General features: G+C 43.1%; 1 protein-coding gene across 7 annotated transcripts in view; it reads left to right on the forward strand.

Moving 5' to 3' along the window:
- TRMT9B (tRNA methyltransferase 9B (putative)) overlaps nt 1–18189 on the forward strand; it is a 55034-nt gene that overhangs the window by 17502 nt on the left and 19343 nt on the right. For 3 of the 7 annotated variants that reach the window (XM_070599088.1, XM_070599087.1, XM_070599091.1), the window contains one exon: nt 11869–12063. The gene's annotated coding sequence lies outside the window, so the exon portion shown is untranslated. Of the gene's footprint in view, nt 1–11868; nt 12064–13819; nt 13920–14482; nt 14535–18189 lie in introns of those variants that run through there. The other 4 variants (XM_070599089.1, XM_070599090.1, XM_070599092.1 and 1 more) reach the window with 4 other exon arrangements.

Here is an 18189-nt window from a genome sequence, read left to right on the forward strand (position 1 = left end):
AGATTGTGTATTTGATTGACTGAATGAATATAAAGGAAAAACACACCTTGTGTCTTCTCTGCTCTCAGTCCTCTCCTGCGTTACTGCTGCACTCTGGTCACCAGACGTGTGGAGGGTTCCCACACATCGGGCAGGTCTGCAGCACCAGCGGGGTGTCTGCAGTTTAACTAGAATCTGAGACTGTCTCACCAGAGATAGCCTCAGATCCCACAGGTTAAAGGTTCAGTCCCACAGGATGACCCGCCCCCTGACTTCAGATGCCAGTTGCAAGTCCAAGATGTCACTTGTGCTTCTGACTGACTGCTTGTAAATCAGGGGCTCCCATAGCCCCCTCCTTGGCTTAGACTGATTTCCTAGAGTGGCTCATGGAAAGCAGAAAAACATTTTACTTATGAGATTACTGGTTTATTTTTAAAAGATATAACTCATAGGCCAGCCCTGTGGCCTACTGGTTAAGTTCAGTGTGCTCCACTTCAGTGGCCTGGGTTCAGTTCCCATGCACAGACCTACACTACTCATCGGCAGCCATGCTGTGGTGGTGATCCACATCTAAAGTAGAGGAAGATTGGCACAGATGTTAGCTCAGGGCAAATCTTCCTCAAGCAAAAAAGTGAAGATTGGCGGCAGATGTTAGCTCAGGATGAATCTTCCTCAGCAAAAAAAAAAAAAAAAAAAAAGATGGAACTCAGGAACAGCCAAATGGAAGAGATGTGTAGGGCAAGGTCTGGACCTCTCCAAGTCCCCAAGCTTCTGTCCCCCTGGAGTTTGAGGTCTGCCACCCTCCTAACATGTGGATGCATTCTTGTCCACCAACATGGAAGCTCTCCAAGCCCCATCCTTTTGGGGTTTTCTGGAGGCATCATTGATTAAATCATTAGCTGTTGGTGTTTGAACGTAACCTCCAGCCCTTCTCGCCTCTCTGTAGGTCTGGGGAATGGGCCTAGAGGTCCAAACTTCTAATTACGTGGTTGGTTCCCTTGGCAACCAGCCCCATCCTTAGGGGCTTTCCAGAGGTCACTTCATTCACATAAACTCAGGTATGGTTGAAAGAGGCTTGTTATTTATTAATAACAAAAGACACCCATTTTACCTTTATGCTCTGGAGCTATTCCAGGAACTGGGAAAAAAACTAAATATTATAGTAAAAGAAGCTCCTATGGCTGTTTTGGTTTTTTTTTTTGAGGAAGATTAGCTCTGAGCTAACATCTGCTGCCAATCCTCCTCTTTTTGCTGAGGAAGACTATCCCTGAGCTAACATCCATGCCCATCTTCCTCTACTTTATATGTGGGACGCCTGCCACAGCGTGGCTTGCCAAGCAGTGCCATGTCTGCACCTGGGATCCAAACCGGCACACCCTGGGCTGCCAAAGCAGAACGTGCAAACTTAACCACTGCGTTACTGGGCTGGCCCCTCCTATCACTCTTATGTAGGAAATTATTAGGGTTTTAGAAGCTGTGTGCCAGGAACAGTGGAAAGACTAAATATATATTTCTAATTATAAATCACAATATCACATTGAATGACTATCTCATGGATAATATGCCCTAATGTACAAGAAAAATATGGAGAAACCCCCAGTGACAAAAATTATTAAGCAAGAAAATGGGAAAAAACAGAAAATGGATATTGCTGACAATTTCAGAAAGAGAGCTTTGCATAGTTCAGCTACTTGTTTTCCCCCGGACATATTTGCATATGGTTTTAACTTTTATATATTATAAGCATATTTTCATGACCCAAATTAATTTGTTTTGTGTTTTATGTTTAAATTAAATATTTTGTATTCATTTATCCAACAAAGAAGGTAGGGCATCTGCTATGTGCCAGGCTCTGTTCAAAGTGCTGGGTGTGTACATCAGTAAGCCGAAAACATCTGATTTCATGGTGTTTACAAACTGGTTGGGTGAGACAGACAATAAACTATAGTAGGATGTTGAAATGGAATTCTTTCTTATTTTCATTTTTTGCAAAGTAGTGCCAAAATACGGTTGTATTCATCAGTGTCCGGTCAGGAAAATGGAAACCGCACTAGTTATGTTGACAGAGGGAATTTCATATAAGGGGTTGGTGAAACAGATATCAGAGGGCTGAAAATGCAAAGAGGGGTCAAATGAGGCAGGACAGCGCTGGGCTAGTGTGGGAAGCAGCTGCTATCTGTGCTGGGAGAACAAAGAGAAGAGGACTTATGAGACCTAGAAGCTGGGAGGAGGGCCCTGCAGCTGGGACCAAGACCTTTGAGGAGATTGTGACCAGCTAGTGCTGATACCTCGAGGGCTCAGACGAGGGGCCCTGAGGAGGTGGGACACAGATCTCTTGGCTGGGGGGCTGCTTGGCGTGTGCGAGTGTCTTGTAGGAGTGCGCAAAGGGCTGGCTCTAGGAGAGGGGAAAAAACCTAGGAGCTAACCAACTGTTGCCAGAAACAAATGCTGCTGCCAGGGTGAAGGGCTGTTGCCGGGTAACTCTGGCAGGAACAGGAAGCAACCAGAAAGGGGCTGGTCCCTCCTCCCTCTCCGGCCTTCCAGCCTCCCTTTGCTGTGCTCTGTTTTCAGGGCCCCTTGGCAAAGAAGAAGTGTTGTTCGTGGAGCCCCCACCCCCAGGACACAAAGCAGAGTGGAGGAGGCAGTGGGGGGACTATAACTTAACAACAGGCACGGTCCCCAAATGTTAGGTGGCAGTTACTCTCATGTTCTGAAACTACTTGCTGAAATACCTAAGCAGGACTTGCAGAAGAAGTGGCTGAAATCTGTTGTTTTGGTTTTTTTTTAACTTGCATTAAAATGTACATAACATGAAATTCACAATTTTAACCATTTTTAAGCGTACAGTTCACTGGCATTAAGTACATTCACGTTGCTGTGCAACCGATCTCCATAATTATTTTCATCTTGCCATCTTCGTCCCCATTCAACAAGAACTCCCCATTCCCTCCACCTCCAGCCCCTGGCAGCCACCATTCCACTCTCTGTCTTTATGAATGTGACCACTCTAGGAACCTCAGAGAAGTGAATCGTACAATATTTGTCCTTTTGTGTCTGGCTTAGTTCACTCAGCATAATGTCTTCAAGGTTCACCCATATCGTAGCAGGTGTCAGAATTTCCTTCCTTTTTAAGGCTGAATAATATGAAATTTGGTTCTATGACCCTTAGCCCAACACCCACGTAGAAGGATTTGGACATTAGGGAGGGGATGTATTTAGATTTTGGGAGGCATGCTGTGGATGTCCCCTTTCCCTGCTAACACGTGCACAGCATCTTGGGAGAAGAGAGGGAGCTGTTTCTCCCATCCTTGAGTCAGGTGGCAGGGTTTCAAGGGACCGCACAGAAAGCTTGCTCTGGGCCACCTGCAGTTTAGAAGACAGACTGGTCTGGGGTCAAGCATATGCCTGAGAAATCTAAAGGCTGGTAGAAGCAGCCTATGGCAGCAGACAAAGAGATATTGTTTGGGAGGTAGCACTCTCATCAAGGATGGATCAAAGGTGAGTGTTTTCCTTGGACCACATGTGGACCACACGAGATACATGGCATTCGCCTAGATGCTGCATACAATCTCATCTGGAGGAGTGGATAGATGCAGGTGAAAAATACTGGAGGCGCAGAGCAGGGTGACCAGCTGCTGAGAGGACTGTCATAGGCAGCAAGCAGGACAGTGGGCCACCCATGTCAGGAAACTACAGGTGAGGGACATGCAACATTGAGGGTCCACAGGAAACCAATAAATGCGTCCCATGGGGGCCATAAAAACGCTCCATAAATAAAAAGCCTTCCCTTCCCACCACACCCGGAGATCACTGACGTCAGCTCACACTAGTACCAGCCAAAAAGGACCTTCCTGGTTCCATGACTTCTCCTTGCCAGTCGTCCCACCGCGTTCCACCTCGGGCTTCCCCGTGGCTGCAGGCACAAGCTGGAGATGAGAAGTTTCCAGTTGGAATGAAATTTGGAGCTTGGATTTTGTACTGGACAGGGAATATTAGTTTTAGAAGTAAGAGTGTTTGTGAAGGGGCCAGCCCGGTGGTGCAGTGGTTAAGTTTGCACGTTCTGTCTTGGCGGCCTGGGGTTCGCCAGTTTGTATCCCGGGTGTGAACCTACACACTGCATTTATCAAGCCATGCTGTGGCAGGTATCCCACATATAAAGTAGAGGAAGATGGGCACAGATGGTAGCTCAGGGCCAGTCTTCCTCAGCAAAAAGAGGTGGATTGCTGGTAGATGTTAGCTCAGGGCTAATCTTCCTCAAAAAAAAAAAAAGTGTGAGTAAAGTGATTGGGAGAACATTTTCATATCTATAAGTTACTGAAAAATCTGTGACTCTGCCCAAGTTTCATTTAAGGGCAGCAGATGAATGAGCGCCACAGAATGGGTTTCCAGAGACATCAAGTCACCTACAAATCCCACTTGTTCGATACAGCAGTTTCACAAGTAAACATTTCAAGCAGTGATGAAGTCTGTGGGCAAAACACAGCAGAGTGTTGCCATCTGCAGCACTGCCCCCTCTGCAAATAATGATCTGGGGTTGGTGGAAATTGAAACTATGGATGCCACTGCACTATTAGTAAAACAAAAGCGTTTTACCTCTTCTTCTTCTTCTTCTTCTTCTTTGGTGAGGAAGATTGGCCCTGAGCTAACATCTGTACCCATCTTCCTCTATTTTGTATGTAAGATCCTGCCACAGCATGGCTCGACAAGCAGTGTGTAGGTCCATTGAGGGATCCGAACCTGAGAACCCTGGGCTGCCAAAGTGGAGTGCATGAACCTAACCACTATGCCCCTGGGTCAGCCCCACATTTTACTTCTTTCTTGCATAAAAGGGGACATGAAGCAGGACAACAGCAGTAAAGCCTTTTTTTCCTTTTTGAAAGTAGCTCCCTGACTACTCTGCTGAGTGCAGTATTGTGGTCCTGGGGCCGACAGGCGTTTATGATCGGCATTATGGGGGAAACTTCTGGAATCAAGAAAGCCAACAAGGAGAGACAGTGTTTTTGAAGAACTTTGCTATAAAAGGAAGCAGGGAAATTAGGGTGTAAACTGGATGGTGATCTGTGATCAGGCCTGGGAGGGTTTCTTTTTTTTTTTAAGCTAAGAGATATTGAAGCATGTTTTTATACTAATGGGAAAATCCAATTGCTAGGGGAAAACTAATGCCTGAGAAGAGAGGGGAGAGAGTGGCCGGAGGGAGGCTGTTGAGCTGTCAGGAGAGCTCAGGAGCAGTGTAGAGCTGGTGGGTTTGCTTTGTAGGAGAGTAAGGATAGCTCATCCCTTGTCCCTCTTCTATGGGGAAGGAGCACATGGGAACAAATGCAAACAGCTTAGTGGATTTACTAGTATGAGCCTGCGGGAATCGGAATATTCCACCTCCCTGAACCATCCACCTTTGATAAAGATACCGAATATTTTGTTGAACATATGTAGATGCCCAGGATGAAATTTAGAACTTATCTGGGACTACATCAAACTTAAGAACTTCTGTGCATCAAAGGACACAATCAACAGAGGGAAAAGGCAACCTACAGAATGGAAGAAAATATTTGCAAATGACACATCTGATAAGAAGTTAATATCTAGAATATATTTAAAAACTCCTATAACTTAACAACAACAAGGAAGAAAGAGAAAAAAAATACTGATTTTAAAAATGAGCAAAGGCCTTGAGTAGACATTTCTCCAAAGATGATATAAAAATGGCCAACAAGTATTTGTAAAGATGCTAAACAACATCCCTATCATTAAAGAAATGCAAATAAAAGCCCCAATGAAATTTCACCTTACACCCATTAGGAAATCCTGTCACATGCTACAACATGGTTGAACCTCGAGGACATAATGCTAAGTGAAATAAGCCAGTCAACAAGACAGATATTGTTTGATTTCACTTATATGAGGTGTCTAAAGTAGTCAGACCCTTAGAAAGAATGGTGTTTGCCAGGGACCAGGGAGAGGAAAACATGAGGAGTTAGTATTTACTGGGTATATAGAGTTTCAATTTTGCAGTATGAAAACATTCTGGATATGTGAATATACTTAATACTCCTGATCTGTATAGTTAAAAGTGGTTAAGATGGTAAATTTTATGTTATGGGTTTTTTACCACAACTAAAAATAAAAATTTTTTCCTTTAATTTACAACTTATCATTTGCCTCTTTCCTCTAAAAGTCATGGACCAAAAAAATGCTTTTTAACTGATCATTCATTCATTCTCTTGACAATTCTCCACCACCACCATATTTGCCAGATACAGTGAGAGGCGTTACAGATAACGAGATGAGTCAGGTGTGGTCATTGTTCATAAAGAGCTGAAAGTCAAGTAGGGGGAAATAAGCATAAACAAAGGATTACAATGTTTTTTCTGTTCTATGCGATCCGTGGCTCCTGATTGTAAGCAACAGAAACAGACTCTAGGGATCTGTCAGCTGACTAGGAATTTATTGAAAGGATATGGACAGCATAGGAAGCCAGGGAACAAGATTTGGAAAATAAGTATGCCCAATGGCAGCTCCAAAATGCCAAGATGCTGAGGTACAACAGTCCGTCTAACCAGGACCCAGTGCCACTGATGAAGAGTCCTGCCACCACACTAGACATCACTGCCATAGTTCTCCCTTGGGTATGGAATCCAGTAGCCACTACATGGCATGAAGCAGGCCATATTGCCATTCCTTAGCTGATCTTTGACACAGCCATGTATGGCATCTTGATTCTGGTTAGGCCCCCACTGAGTCCAGATTTGATGGACCAGAGAAGCAAGCTCCTAGAACCGCCTCCATTTGCTCAAGTTGGCACAGTGAATTCAGAACCTCTGGTAATGCGCCCATATGCATAAACTCAGTACAATCTAAAATTATATTTCTCTCTCTTTGGCAAGCTCCCTCCGAATCCATCCATGTGGACATTGACCCCAGATCTTTGCCTTCTGAATTCAACTGTCTGTAATCCTCCTGGTGTGTAAGCCTTCTGGGTTTGACTTTGTAATTGTCTCCCCGGGCCATTGCAGGGAAGTGACTAGGTACAGATCTGGGGACAGTGAGAGGTGCAGGGAATGCGGTAGGGTGGAGTGGGCTGAATTATTTTCCTCTTACAGGAAACCCCTCTGGTGGGGGAATCGTAGGGCCTACAAGGAAGTCCTGATTTGTCCTTATCAGGCAGGCGAGGAAGTGCTATATCCATAAATTCTCCTATTCTCAGGGCTCCCTTTTAGCAGGAATCACCTGGCCGGGACACAGCTGCCATTACCAGGAGCAGTCACAGCTGGACACCCTCACAGTTCCTTTACTTTTGAATGACTTGCTTTGGATTCACAGTCCAGGATGAGAGTTGCTGATTGACTGAATCTAGGTCAAATGACCCGGCCGTCTCTACTAGTTTCCTAGGGCTGCTGTGACAAATTACATAAACGTGGTGGCTTAAACCGACAGAAGCTTATTTTCTCACAGTTCTGGAGGCCAGTTGTCCTAAATCAAGTTGTCAGCAGGGCTGCGCTCCCACTGAAGGCTCTAGGGGAGGATCCTTTCTCTCCTCTTCCAGCTTCTGGTGGGTCCAGGCGTTCTTTGGCTTCTGGCAGCATAGCGTCGATCTCTGCCTCGTGTTCAATGGCCTTCTCTCTGTCTTTGCCACTCTGTCTCTTAGAAGAGTACTTGTTATTGGATTTAGGGTCCTCCTGGGTAATCCAGGGTGATCTCGTCTTGAGATCTTTAACTGCAAAAGACTTTTTCCAAATAAGGTCACATTCATAGGTTCCAGAGCTTAGGATCTGGACGTATCTTTCGAGGGGCCACCATTCAACCCACTGTACCATCTGTTGTGTACTGGTTTGTGTTCCTCCAAAAGATCATATGTTGGAGTCTTAACCCTCAGTACTTCAGAATGTGACTGTATTTGGAGACAGAGTCTTTAAAGAGATAATTAAGTTAAAATGAGGTCATTAGGGCGGCCCTAATCCAATAGAACTGATGGAAATTTGGACATAGACATGTCGAAGGAAGATGATGTGGAGATACAAGAAGAAGACAGCCAACTATAAGCCGAGAGAGAGGCCTGGAACAGAGCCTTCCCTCACGGCCTTCAGAAGGAACCAACCCAGCTGCCCCTTTGATCCAGACTTCTAGACTACAGACCTGAGAGAAAGTAGATTTCTGCTATATAATCCACCCAGTGTGGGGGACCTTGTTATGCCAGCCCTAGGAAACTAATACACCATCCCACCAGGGGAAGGGGGGCAAGAAAATTTCCCTGCTTCAGCGTCTCTGGTGAGAGGCAAGGCCTGCATCTCATTCTTACTTCACACCATGGGGTCATCCCTAATAAAAAACACAGCTGGATGTGAGGCAGCCCGAATAAACCAGACAGTGGCCACCACAGTGCTAGTGCCGAAGGGTATCCATGACCCACAGGGGAGGCACGAAGAAGCACATGGTGGTATCCTAGCTGGGGGACAGGAGAGGCTTCCTAGAGAATACAGCCCAAGCTGGACCTGCAAAGATTAACTGTTCTGTCAGGTGGTCTAAAGGACAACCCAGGCAGAGGGAACCGATGAGGAAATGCATGAAGACCTCAAATGTCTAATGAATTCAGAGAATCTCACGTCATGGCCCTAGATAAGGAGCTGTGCCTGAATGTAAATCAGCTAAGTCACTAAGCTGACGCCTTTCTCCTTTATCACAGCAAGAGTTTCTCAAAGAAAGAATCAGTTGTTGATTTACATTCTGGTGCAAAGCCCTTATCCCATTGTAACAAGCAGTTCCCTGCCTGGCTACTTTGAGTTGCTCTGGTAGGGTATATGGCATGGAGTGGGGTGGGACATCATGGGGGAAAATGCTGGAGGGTGGGGTGGGGTCAGATCAGGGCCAGCTTTATGGCTTTATGTGACATACTAAGGTATTTGGACTGTCTAAGTCTGCAGAGGAGGAGCAAGAGATCACTATCATGATGCTGCAGAGGACCAATTTCAGGGCACAGAGTTGTGAAGGCAGGAGGACTCGTGGGTTTGCAAACGAATATATTAATCTGGGCCCCAAAACTCAGTTCTTTATACCAGTGTTGGTTTGTAACAATGATTTTATCCATCTGTAGTGGAATGAGAAAATCAAAGAAGGTTTAGTCAGTTTTTCATAGAGCTAAATTTTATTCAATTTTAAAGGACTTCTTTGGTTCAAAATTATGGCCTCCCAACTTTTGTGGGGGTAAACTGTCCATTCATTTATGCAGTTAGATGGTGACAGTAAATAACAGGCTTTAAAAATATGTGTGTGGGGGGGCCGGCCCGGTGGCGCAGCGGTTAAGTTCGCACGTTCCGCTTCTCGGCGGCCCGGGGTTCGCTGGTTCGGATCCTGGGTGCGGACATGGCACTGCTTGGCAGCCATGCTGTGGTAGGCGTCCCACGTATAAACTAGAGGAAGATGGGCACGGATGTTAGCTCAGAGCCAGGCTTCCTCAGCAAAAAGAGGAGGACTGGCAGTAGTTAGCTGAAGGCTAATCTTCCTCCAAAAAAACAAAACAAAAAACAAACAAACAAACAAACAACAAAAAAAGTAAGTGTGTGTGTCCTGGCCTTCAAGTAAAGAATCAACTGGTCCCTCTGAGATTTTTCGCGTCTGTGAAATCCATGAGAGTGGGAACTCCTAGACAGCTAGGTGTGGGCCTAGGCTCAGGCTGGGACAGTGGAGAAGGACTTGGAGAGACACATAAGAGGAATGAGATGGAGGTGGAATACATGGGATAAAATACTTGACAGTCCAGGGGCCAGCCTGTGGTATAGTGGTTAAGTTTGGCACGCTCTGCTTGATGGCCCAGGTTTGGATCCTGGGTGTGGACCTACACCACTCATCAGCTGTGCTGTGGTGGCGACCCACGTATAAAGTGAAGGAAGATTGTTAGCTCAGGGCTAAGCTTTCTCAAGCAAAAAAAAAGAATCAAAAAAAAGCAAACTTGACCGTCCAGGTGTTACTATACTTTGTATGTACGTGAACTCTCTTCCTGAACCTCAAACATACAATCAGATTTTTTTTTTTTTTTGGTTATAACCCCATGAATGCCTCTTTTGGGTCAATTGTATTATAAACGTATTTTATAAAATATGCTAACACATAATTCATCCTCACATTTCTCCTCTTAATTCTATTCTTAGAAAATCATTACAGGATTTATAGTTTTATAGTTGACTACAGCCAGCTTCATTGAAAAGCTCCTTTGTGATCAATCATTTGACAGTAAAATGACTGGGATTCTCTGTCACCCGACCTGCCGAAACCTTCTTTCCTAAGAGAAAAGAGAACTGGTAATGCTCTGCTTCTCCTCAGGTGTTGCCTTTTGAAACATCAGAACAGTCTTCTTCCAGGCTGCCCTACTGGGGATCCTATTGCCTTTATCTTAACATAGACTGAGAGCTGGTTTTGTCAAATTGATGCCAGCAGCCAATGCCTGGGGGAAGCTGGGTATTATATTTTCATTTTTTTTAAATCTCATCTTTGATTTTCTTGTTCTTTTCTGGCATTCTCTAATCTACAAAATCAAAGTGAACTGCAATAGAGTTACAGTGAATATGGCCTAGTCATCGCCTCTGGAGGAGCACTGTTGGATAACAGATCTCATCATCATCTTTTCATTAACTCCTCTTACTGACTAAGGCATTGAAGACTTTGTCTTTGGTAGCGTATCTGAGAGGACTAATTCATTTAGGCACAAATGCCTGAAGGAAAGGTGCAGAGACAGTTAAGTTGGCTGGTGACAGTGGAGCGCCTAGGTCAGGGCATGGAAGAGTGAATCCCACTGGAGAGCATTTAGTTTCAGGACAAGCACGGGGGCTCAGTAAACCAATATCATCTCCTTTATGATTAAGGCAGGCTCCACAATTGCATGAGAAAGATGAAACCCTTTGACTAAAGGCTCTTTCAAGACCCTTCTTAAATGTTTTCCCTAAAAAGTCAAGCTTTGCAGCTCTCAGTGGTGCCGATCCTATACCTGCTATGATGGAGAGATGACTGGGGTTAAAACGTACATGCATATTCTGAAGACCAGAGCGAAGCTTTCCAAAGCACACCCGGAGCAGTGATTCTTAAACAGGGACCAAGACTGGGGTGGGGTGGGGAGCAGGGAGAAGTTGGGGGAAACTACAGGCCTCCATCCTGAGAATCACTGTATGTAGTAAGAGGTACAGTTTGTGGTGGTGAGGTGTACACACAAAGAATGTGAAGACTAGGGAAAATGGTTGAGAACTGGTCTAGATTAAGGTCCATTTGCTTCATCTTCACAGATAAGGAATCGGGCCCCGAGCTATTATAGAACTGGCTTTTCCTGCCACGCCAGGCATCTCTCCAGACCTCATTTTATACCCCAAGACCTCCACATTACAAAGTGCTTTTTGGCATGAATGGTCCATTTTTCTTTTTTAGTAACTAAGAGTCTTTTGATGAGTTTCATGACAGACCCGCTTTATTATGAAAAAAGAAAAAATAAATATGAACAATGAAGAATAACTAGGAGTGCTTGTCAAAGTGACATGGAAGTAGCTGACAACATGAAACAAATATTGAGCAGTTAAGTTGTGCTGGCATGATTTAAGACAATTCAGTGCTATTGTCTTACGTACTTGGTATACATTTAATTAAGACACTGGATTCACAATTGACTCTCAATGCTTGCAATTTTTCCAGGAATAAGTGGAAATCATTCAATTTAATTTGGGGAGAAAGTACTGTGTATTTTACAGAAAGCTTAGGAATTAATTCAGACACTGCTCTTATACTTCTGGCACATTCTATATTAATAGTTCTTTCTTCTCTGGGTAATTTATGCATAGGTCAAGAGGTCAGCCTGGGCTGTAGCTGGTTCAATATTTTTATTATGTAAAATGACATTTACTATTTTTTTCCTAATAGGGCCTATATTCCCAAAGACTCATGCAAAGTGGTTCAGCATGTGAAAGACCTCACTATTTGACTTCAGTCCTGCTACTTTTCATTTATATTACACATTGAGAAAGTCGTGAGAAGAAGCTGTCAGTCTCGGAGGGGAAAACTGCCATGGTTCACAAAGACAAGAAGTAATTTTCCTGTAATCACAAGATGACTCAGGTTAGTACCTTTCAACTATTGCTGCAATTCACATAATCTGAGGTTTGGGGGCACTGTGCATGTTCCCTAATGAGCCCCAATTCCTATAATTTTAAATTTATGACAATGTGATATAAAGTAAGCTGGAGTTTATTTTTGCACCACGTGGAAAAAAGAATCTGGAAATAGTTGTACAGGGTAACTTAAAATTACAAGAATATATTTAGTATTTTTTAGAGAGTAAAATTGCTTCTCTAGGACTTAAAGAGCATTGTTAAATGATAATTTTTATCATACAAAAGTTTGTAGTATAATCTGTACTTGAAAATAATATGTAGATAAGTTTGAAGTATCTGATATTAAAAGGTTAAAAAGAACTATGTGTTTTATAATTAAGTGTAAGTAAAGTTTTTGAACTCTCCTGACTCACCTGTATTTTCACTCTAGAATTACAGTTTGAGTATGTCTTTGAAATTTAAAGCAGAGTTTGATGCTTTCCTTTTTAATACTGTGTCGTCTGTGGCATTTATAATAGGAGAACAATTTACAATATTTATATTTGTTTTTAGTTATAAAAATGTGACTGTTGCATACTTCAGGTATATCTCTAAAACAGGCCTCTGCTAAGGCAGGAAATCCGAAATACAAAACACCACTGGAAGAGCTCGACCTTAGTCCTGCTTTCCTCGGAGGCCTTTTGGCCCCCAGCAGGGTCTCTGTGATTTATGACCCAAGACTCGAGGACCAGTTTGTCTGGAGTGAGGTATCGTTGTCTTGCAGAGGGAGCTAAGGAAACAGCTCATTGATTCGTTGGTTCTACAGTTAATTATGGAGTGACTGCTCTTTGTTCAACATGATCCTAAGCACTATGATATATATAAAGAAAGGTCAGATTTCAGTTTCTGCCCTCCAGGAGCTTCTAATCTAATTGGGAACGTATACAGAGTAGAGAGTTCAAGATGGTAACAGGAGACATGCCCTAAGAGTGATAGAGATAATACATATGCAGTATACAGAAATACTAGGAGAGAGATAATACATATGCAGTATACAGAAATACTAGGAGAGATTAGTCTTATCCAGAGCTGTCCCTGAAGTCTTTATGGAGGAGGCAAAAGCTAGACTTTGAAGGCCAGGTAAGATTTTGGAAGGGTGAGGTGACTTTAGAGCATTTCAGATGAGAGAAAACGGCTTCAGCAAAGACCTGAATGAGGAGCCATACACAAGGCCCACTCAGGGAAGGGTGAGTTGAGTCCTTTGGTGGAGGAATTCGAGTTATGGTAGTTACAGGATCTAAGCCTGGAAAGGTAGACTCGCACCAGGTCATGGAGGGTTTTGAATGCCAGTCTGAGGAGTGCAAGCTTTATCCTGTAGAGCGTAGAGGTACCCTGAAGGGTTTTCAACAGAGAGGGGATATTATCAAATGGACACTATAGGAAAATTATCCAGCACTGGCATGAAATAGGGATCCTAAACTGCTTTTCTTGGGCTCATGGAGGGAAAATTACAAGTTACAGCCACCAAGCCAGAAAGAGCACATATGCTATGTGGTCTCTGCAGTTGCCTTTTCCTATAGGAGTGTATAGTGAATATTAATGGAGAAAGAGTGTTGCAAACTCCCAGCATTACGGATATATTCGAGGTGGGACGGGGGACAGAGAGACCAACCAGAAAGTTATAATAACAGCTCAGATACTAGGTCGTAGCAGTGAAAAAAGAAAGAGGGAGAGGTGCCGAATATGGCAGCACTATTACAACAGCTCTGATATCCTCTTAGGCTAGCAGTGGTTCCAACAAGACATTGCCATTCCAGTATGTTCTATTGCCAGAGGGTTCCAACAAGAGGCCTTATTTAAAAAGAATGGAGAAGACTACAGGTAAAAGTTGTTCCTTGGCTCACAATATTGCATTAAATTTAAAAAGCAGAATACAGAACTGTATTCAGTTTTCTCCCAGTTTTGTGATAATATATTTACAGGAAAGAAAAGAGTATTAATTTAAAAAAATGTTTTTTTAAGATTGGCACCTGAGCTAACATCTGTTGCCAATCTTCTTTTTTCTTCTTCTTCTCCCCAAAGCCCCGCAGTACATACTTGTATATTCTAGTTGTAGATCCTTCTGGCTCTGCTGTGTGAGATGCCGCCTCAGCATGGTTTAATGAGCAGTGCTAGGTCTGTGCCCAGGATCTGAACTGATGAAACCCTGGGACACTGAAGTGGAACACACGAACTTAACCACTTGGCCACGGGGCTGGCCCCAGTATTAATATTTATAAACAAAAACAACACAAATTCACATAGTAACAAGTTATCTTCTAATAGAATATGATTGATAATTTTGACTTTTTCATTACCTAGATATTCAACATTTCTTGTGATGAGCTGTTTCTTTCCTTTTTTTTCTTTTTGGCTTAAAATGCTCATGCTGCCTGTCCTTCAAGAACAGTCACTCAGGGACCTGGACTGATGCTTCTGTGATTGCAGAGGAACTCGGTGAGCCCCCCACTGGCTCATAAAGCTTCTGCCCAAGAGAATCCACATTTTTGTTGATCACATTTCATGGTCACATGGCTTTGCCTGAATCAAGTTGGGTGAAGAAGTGTCATTCCAATCACATACACAAAACAGGAAAACCAAACATCTGTGACCACTCAGTGAGGACTCTTTGTAGAAGCAGGAATTGCTGATGTCCTTCTCTTTGTTCCTTTCTCCATGGGAAACATACCAAACCACTGACCTCTCCTGTTAGTTTCCTATCACATTCTCTCCTCTTTGCCATTCTCCAAGGAATAAAGGCTAGATATAAAACAAAACAAAAAGCAAACGCTAGTGCAAGAAGTACTGATGACTTAGAGGGGATTAAGACATGGTGGTAAGGTCAGAGACCCAACCAGCTTAAGTCAAAAGGGGAATTTATTGCCTCTCTGAGTTGGGAAGGATAAGGAAGAGCCCAAAGAACTGCAAGAAGCAATCTTAGGACCGGAACCAGGACTCAATGCTGCCATGGATCTTTTTCCCTCTCCATTTGTCTCTCATCTCTGTTTGCTTTGCCTGACTTTATTGTCTTCTACCTGAAAACAGGTCTTTTCCTGGTGGTAGAAAAGCTGGCCACTGGCAGTCTGACTTTTACATCTTTCTAACTCTGTGATGCCAGAGGGAAGGACACCACTTCCTTAGCTCCACACTAATGTATCTTAAGGAAAGACTCTGATTGGCTGACCTTATATTACCTGCCCACCATTGAACCAATGATTGTGTCCACGCATGTGGGGTACCATGATTGACCAGGCCTGGGTCACATACCCATCCATGGAGGACAAGATACATATTATCAGAAGAAGTTGGATGGTGAACTTGGTTGGACAACTAAAAACAATAGCTACTCTAGTCTGCTTAGAGTTAGATATACCTAGAATATACCTAGAATGAGAGACCTAGAATGAGCTTTTAAAATTATAAATCCAATTATGTTGTCCTCTGACCCACCCACCAACTTAAAACCACTTTCCATTGCACTTAACATACAAATGATTTCTTCTAAATATCACTGCATTACTTTATATGACTTCTCCTTACCTTTCAAATTATTTTCCCTTCTTTCATGACTCACCAACAAGGCATGAGTTCCAAGGACCTAGAATTGGACAGCGCACAGGTTAGGAAGTCTGGCTAAACGAAACCCTACCTCCTTCACTTCACCTTGAACCTTGCACTCTTATTTTAGTCCCAGTCTTACTAGCTTAATCACATTACTGAATTCACAAGGAATGTGCTTATATATATAACTCATATGGAAAATACTGCAGGAAATTTAAATCCAGGGAGTGTAAAAAATGTCATTTTGGATAGCCTCAACTCTACAGATCAATTTCACAGTCAGCTCTTTATTCCATAGTGTACAATCTTAACTGTAAAATACAATAAAAACAAAATGGATTTATATGGTTCATAAACTTTAAAATCGCTCTTTGAATTTAGCTGTTTATGGTAGAAACCAGGCATTATGGGGGAGAATTAGAGAAAGTTCTCCAAGGGGTATTGTCCAGATACTACAAATTCTGAGCTTGGAGCTGGAGCCAGCTTGAAGGGAAACGAGTGTATGTTGATTGCCACTTAACATTTTCAAGTGCAGTAAAGTAAAATTTATTTGTTCTAGGGTTCTCGAAATTGTATTGCCTGATTGATTCCTTGAGGGGGAAACATTTTAAATAGACTTAAGTCTACTGAGATTTTGATTAAAAAGAAAAGCACGCAGTGTTTGGGTTTTTCTCATGTGTAGGCAGTTCTAGCCAGCCATATGCTTACTTTGTAAATTCTAGTTGAGGGTGCAATATAAGCTGTTTCAATTTGGGTGGAAGTTTTGTCAGACCTCACAAATGAGACTTGTACTCTGTGAGGAGTTTGCCAGATTTTTTGCAGGGACTGTGGGCAGGTCTATAGTAATTAAGGATAACCTACTGCTAATTTAAATCTTGAAAAGCTCTTCCTGGCAGTAGAAGGAAGGATGGAATTAGAATATCATCGTTTGGTGATAATTGTAGCAATAATTGTTTTAAGCAAGAGTCATCAATGGATTGGATGCTAAAATTGGTGAGTGAGAGTATGAAAAACAGGGTATTTTCATAGTCTCAAAGTCACTCTCAAGATAGTTCTTAAATACAAAGGAAGGGGAGGAGGCACTTTATGGTTGAGTAACTAATCAGACGCCATCTTACCCAGTGCTTCCTACTTCCCAGGGTGGGGGTAGTTGGGGGGAGGGGACAGGGAAGCTGTCCAGAGACAATACCTTCTGTCTCACACTCCCATCTGCAAGCTTGTGGGTGTAGGATCCCCTCTCTTCCCACACTCCCCAGGGTTACTCTGTCTTCTACCGAAGCCAATGCCACCCTCATGCTGAGGTAGATTGCATTCTGGTAATGTTTGTTTGTTCATTATTGAGAGTCTGTTGTATGCTAACTACTGGGGATTCAGGATTAAATAAGACAAGCTCTTGTTCTCTAGAATCTTCTAGCCAGCGCTAGAGAAAAATATCTAATAGACGATTACAGCCCTTTCTGATCCAGAGAGGGATGCGTGGGATGCAACAGGAGTTCATGAGGCAAGACTGAACTAGCTGATGTGCACCTGTAGGGCCAAATGGGCTCTTAAATGATTGAAAATAGTTTCTATTGATTGGTAAGAAGCCACAGTCAGAGCCCCGGGCCACTTCCCTGGGAGACCCCTCACTCACATGTCACAAGAGAATAATGAAAATATTGACCCACTCTTGTACTTTTCCACTCCTTTCTGACTGTCCTTATCCTGCATGGGAAGTCAGAGAAGGCATTCTGGAAGAGGTGATGCCTGTGCCAAGAATCAACAGAAGTTAGTCAGGTAAAGCACAGCATCTGTTCAGGCCCTTGGATGAGAGAGAATGTGTCGTATCTGAGAAACCACGGATCATTGAGTATTACAGGCTCATCTGACACTGGGGAAGGATGCTGAGAAATGGCTTCAAGAGGTAAGTTGAGGCCAGATCAGAAAGAGCCTTGTACGCCCTCCCAAGACACCTAAACTTGATCGGACAAGCTATAAAATGCCTTTGAAGAAGTCTAAGATAGGCAGCAACACAATTTGATTTATGTTTTAGAGAAATAGTCATGGCATAATTGCAGGAAAGAGACTGAAGGGTCAAAAAAACATTTGTTTACAGGCTGTTAAAGAAATTCAGGCAAGAAATGAGCACCTTTTCGAAGACAGAATCAGTAGGAGTATAGAGAAATGGTTGGAATCCAAAGACACGAAAAAGGTAGAGTCCGTAAGGCTTCAGGGTTGGGTTGGAGTGGTGAGCTATGTGTTAGAAAATTTTTAAATCTATTTAGCATCAAATAGAATGATTTTACTCAAAGTGAACCACTGATAAGATTCTTGTGTATGCTTCCAGAATCAAGAATCGATCTTGCACAACAATTTACAGTGGCTAACTCATTCCCAAACCATAATTCTCTGAAGATCGGCAGGTAAAAACTATGCATTTGCTAGTCTTTTGACAACAATGGGGCGGTTACAGTGAAGGTTTTGTTCTTTGCAGCTTATAAAAAGTGTAAGAACAACACAAGCTTTGGCAGTTGTAGGTTTCCAACTTTAGGAATCCGCATTCTCCTTTGGC

Source organism: Equus przewalskii, chromosome 28, assembly GCF_037783145.1.
Source record: "Equus przewalskii isolate Varuska chromosome 28, EquPr2, whole genome shotgun sequence".
In the NCBI taxonomy this organism is placed as follows: Eukaryota; Metazoa; Chordata; class Mammalia; order Perissodactyla; family Equidae; genus Equus; species Equus przewalskii.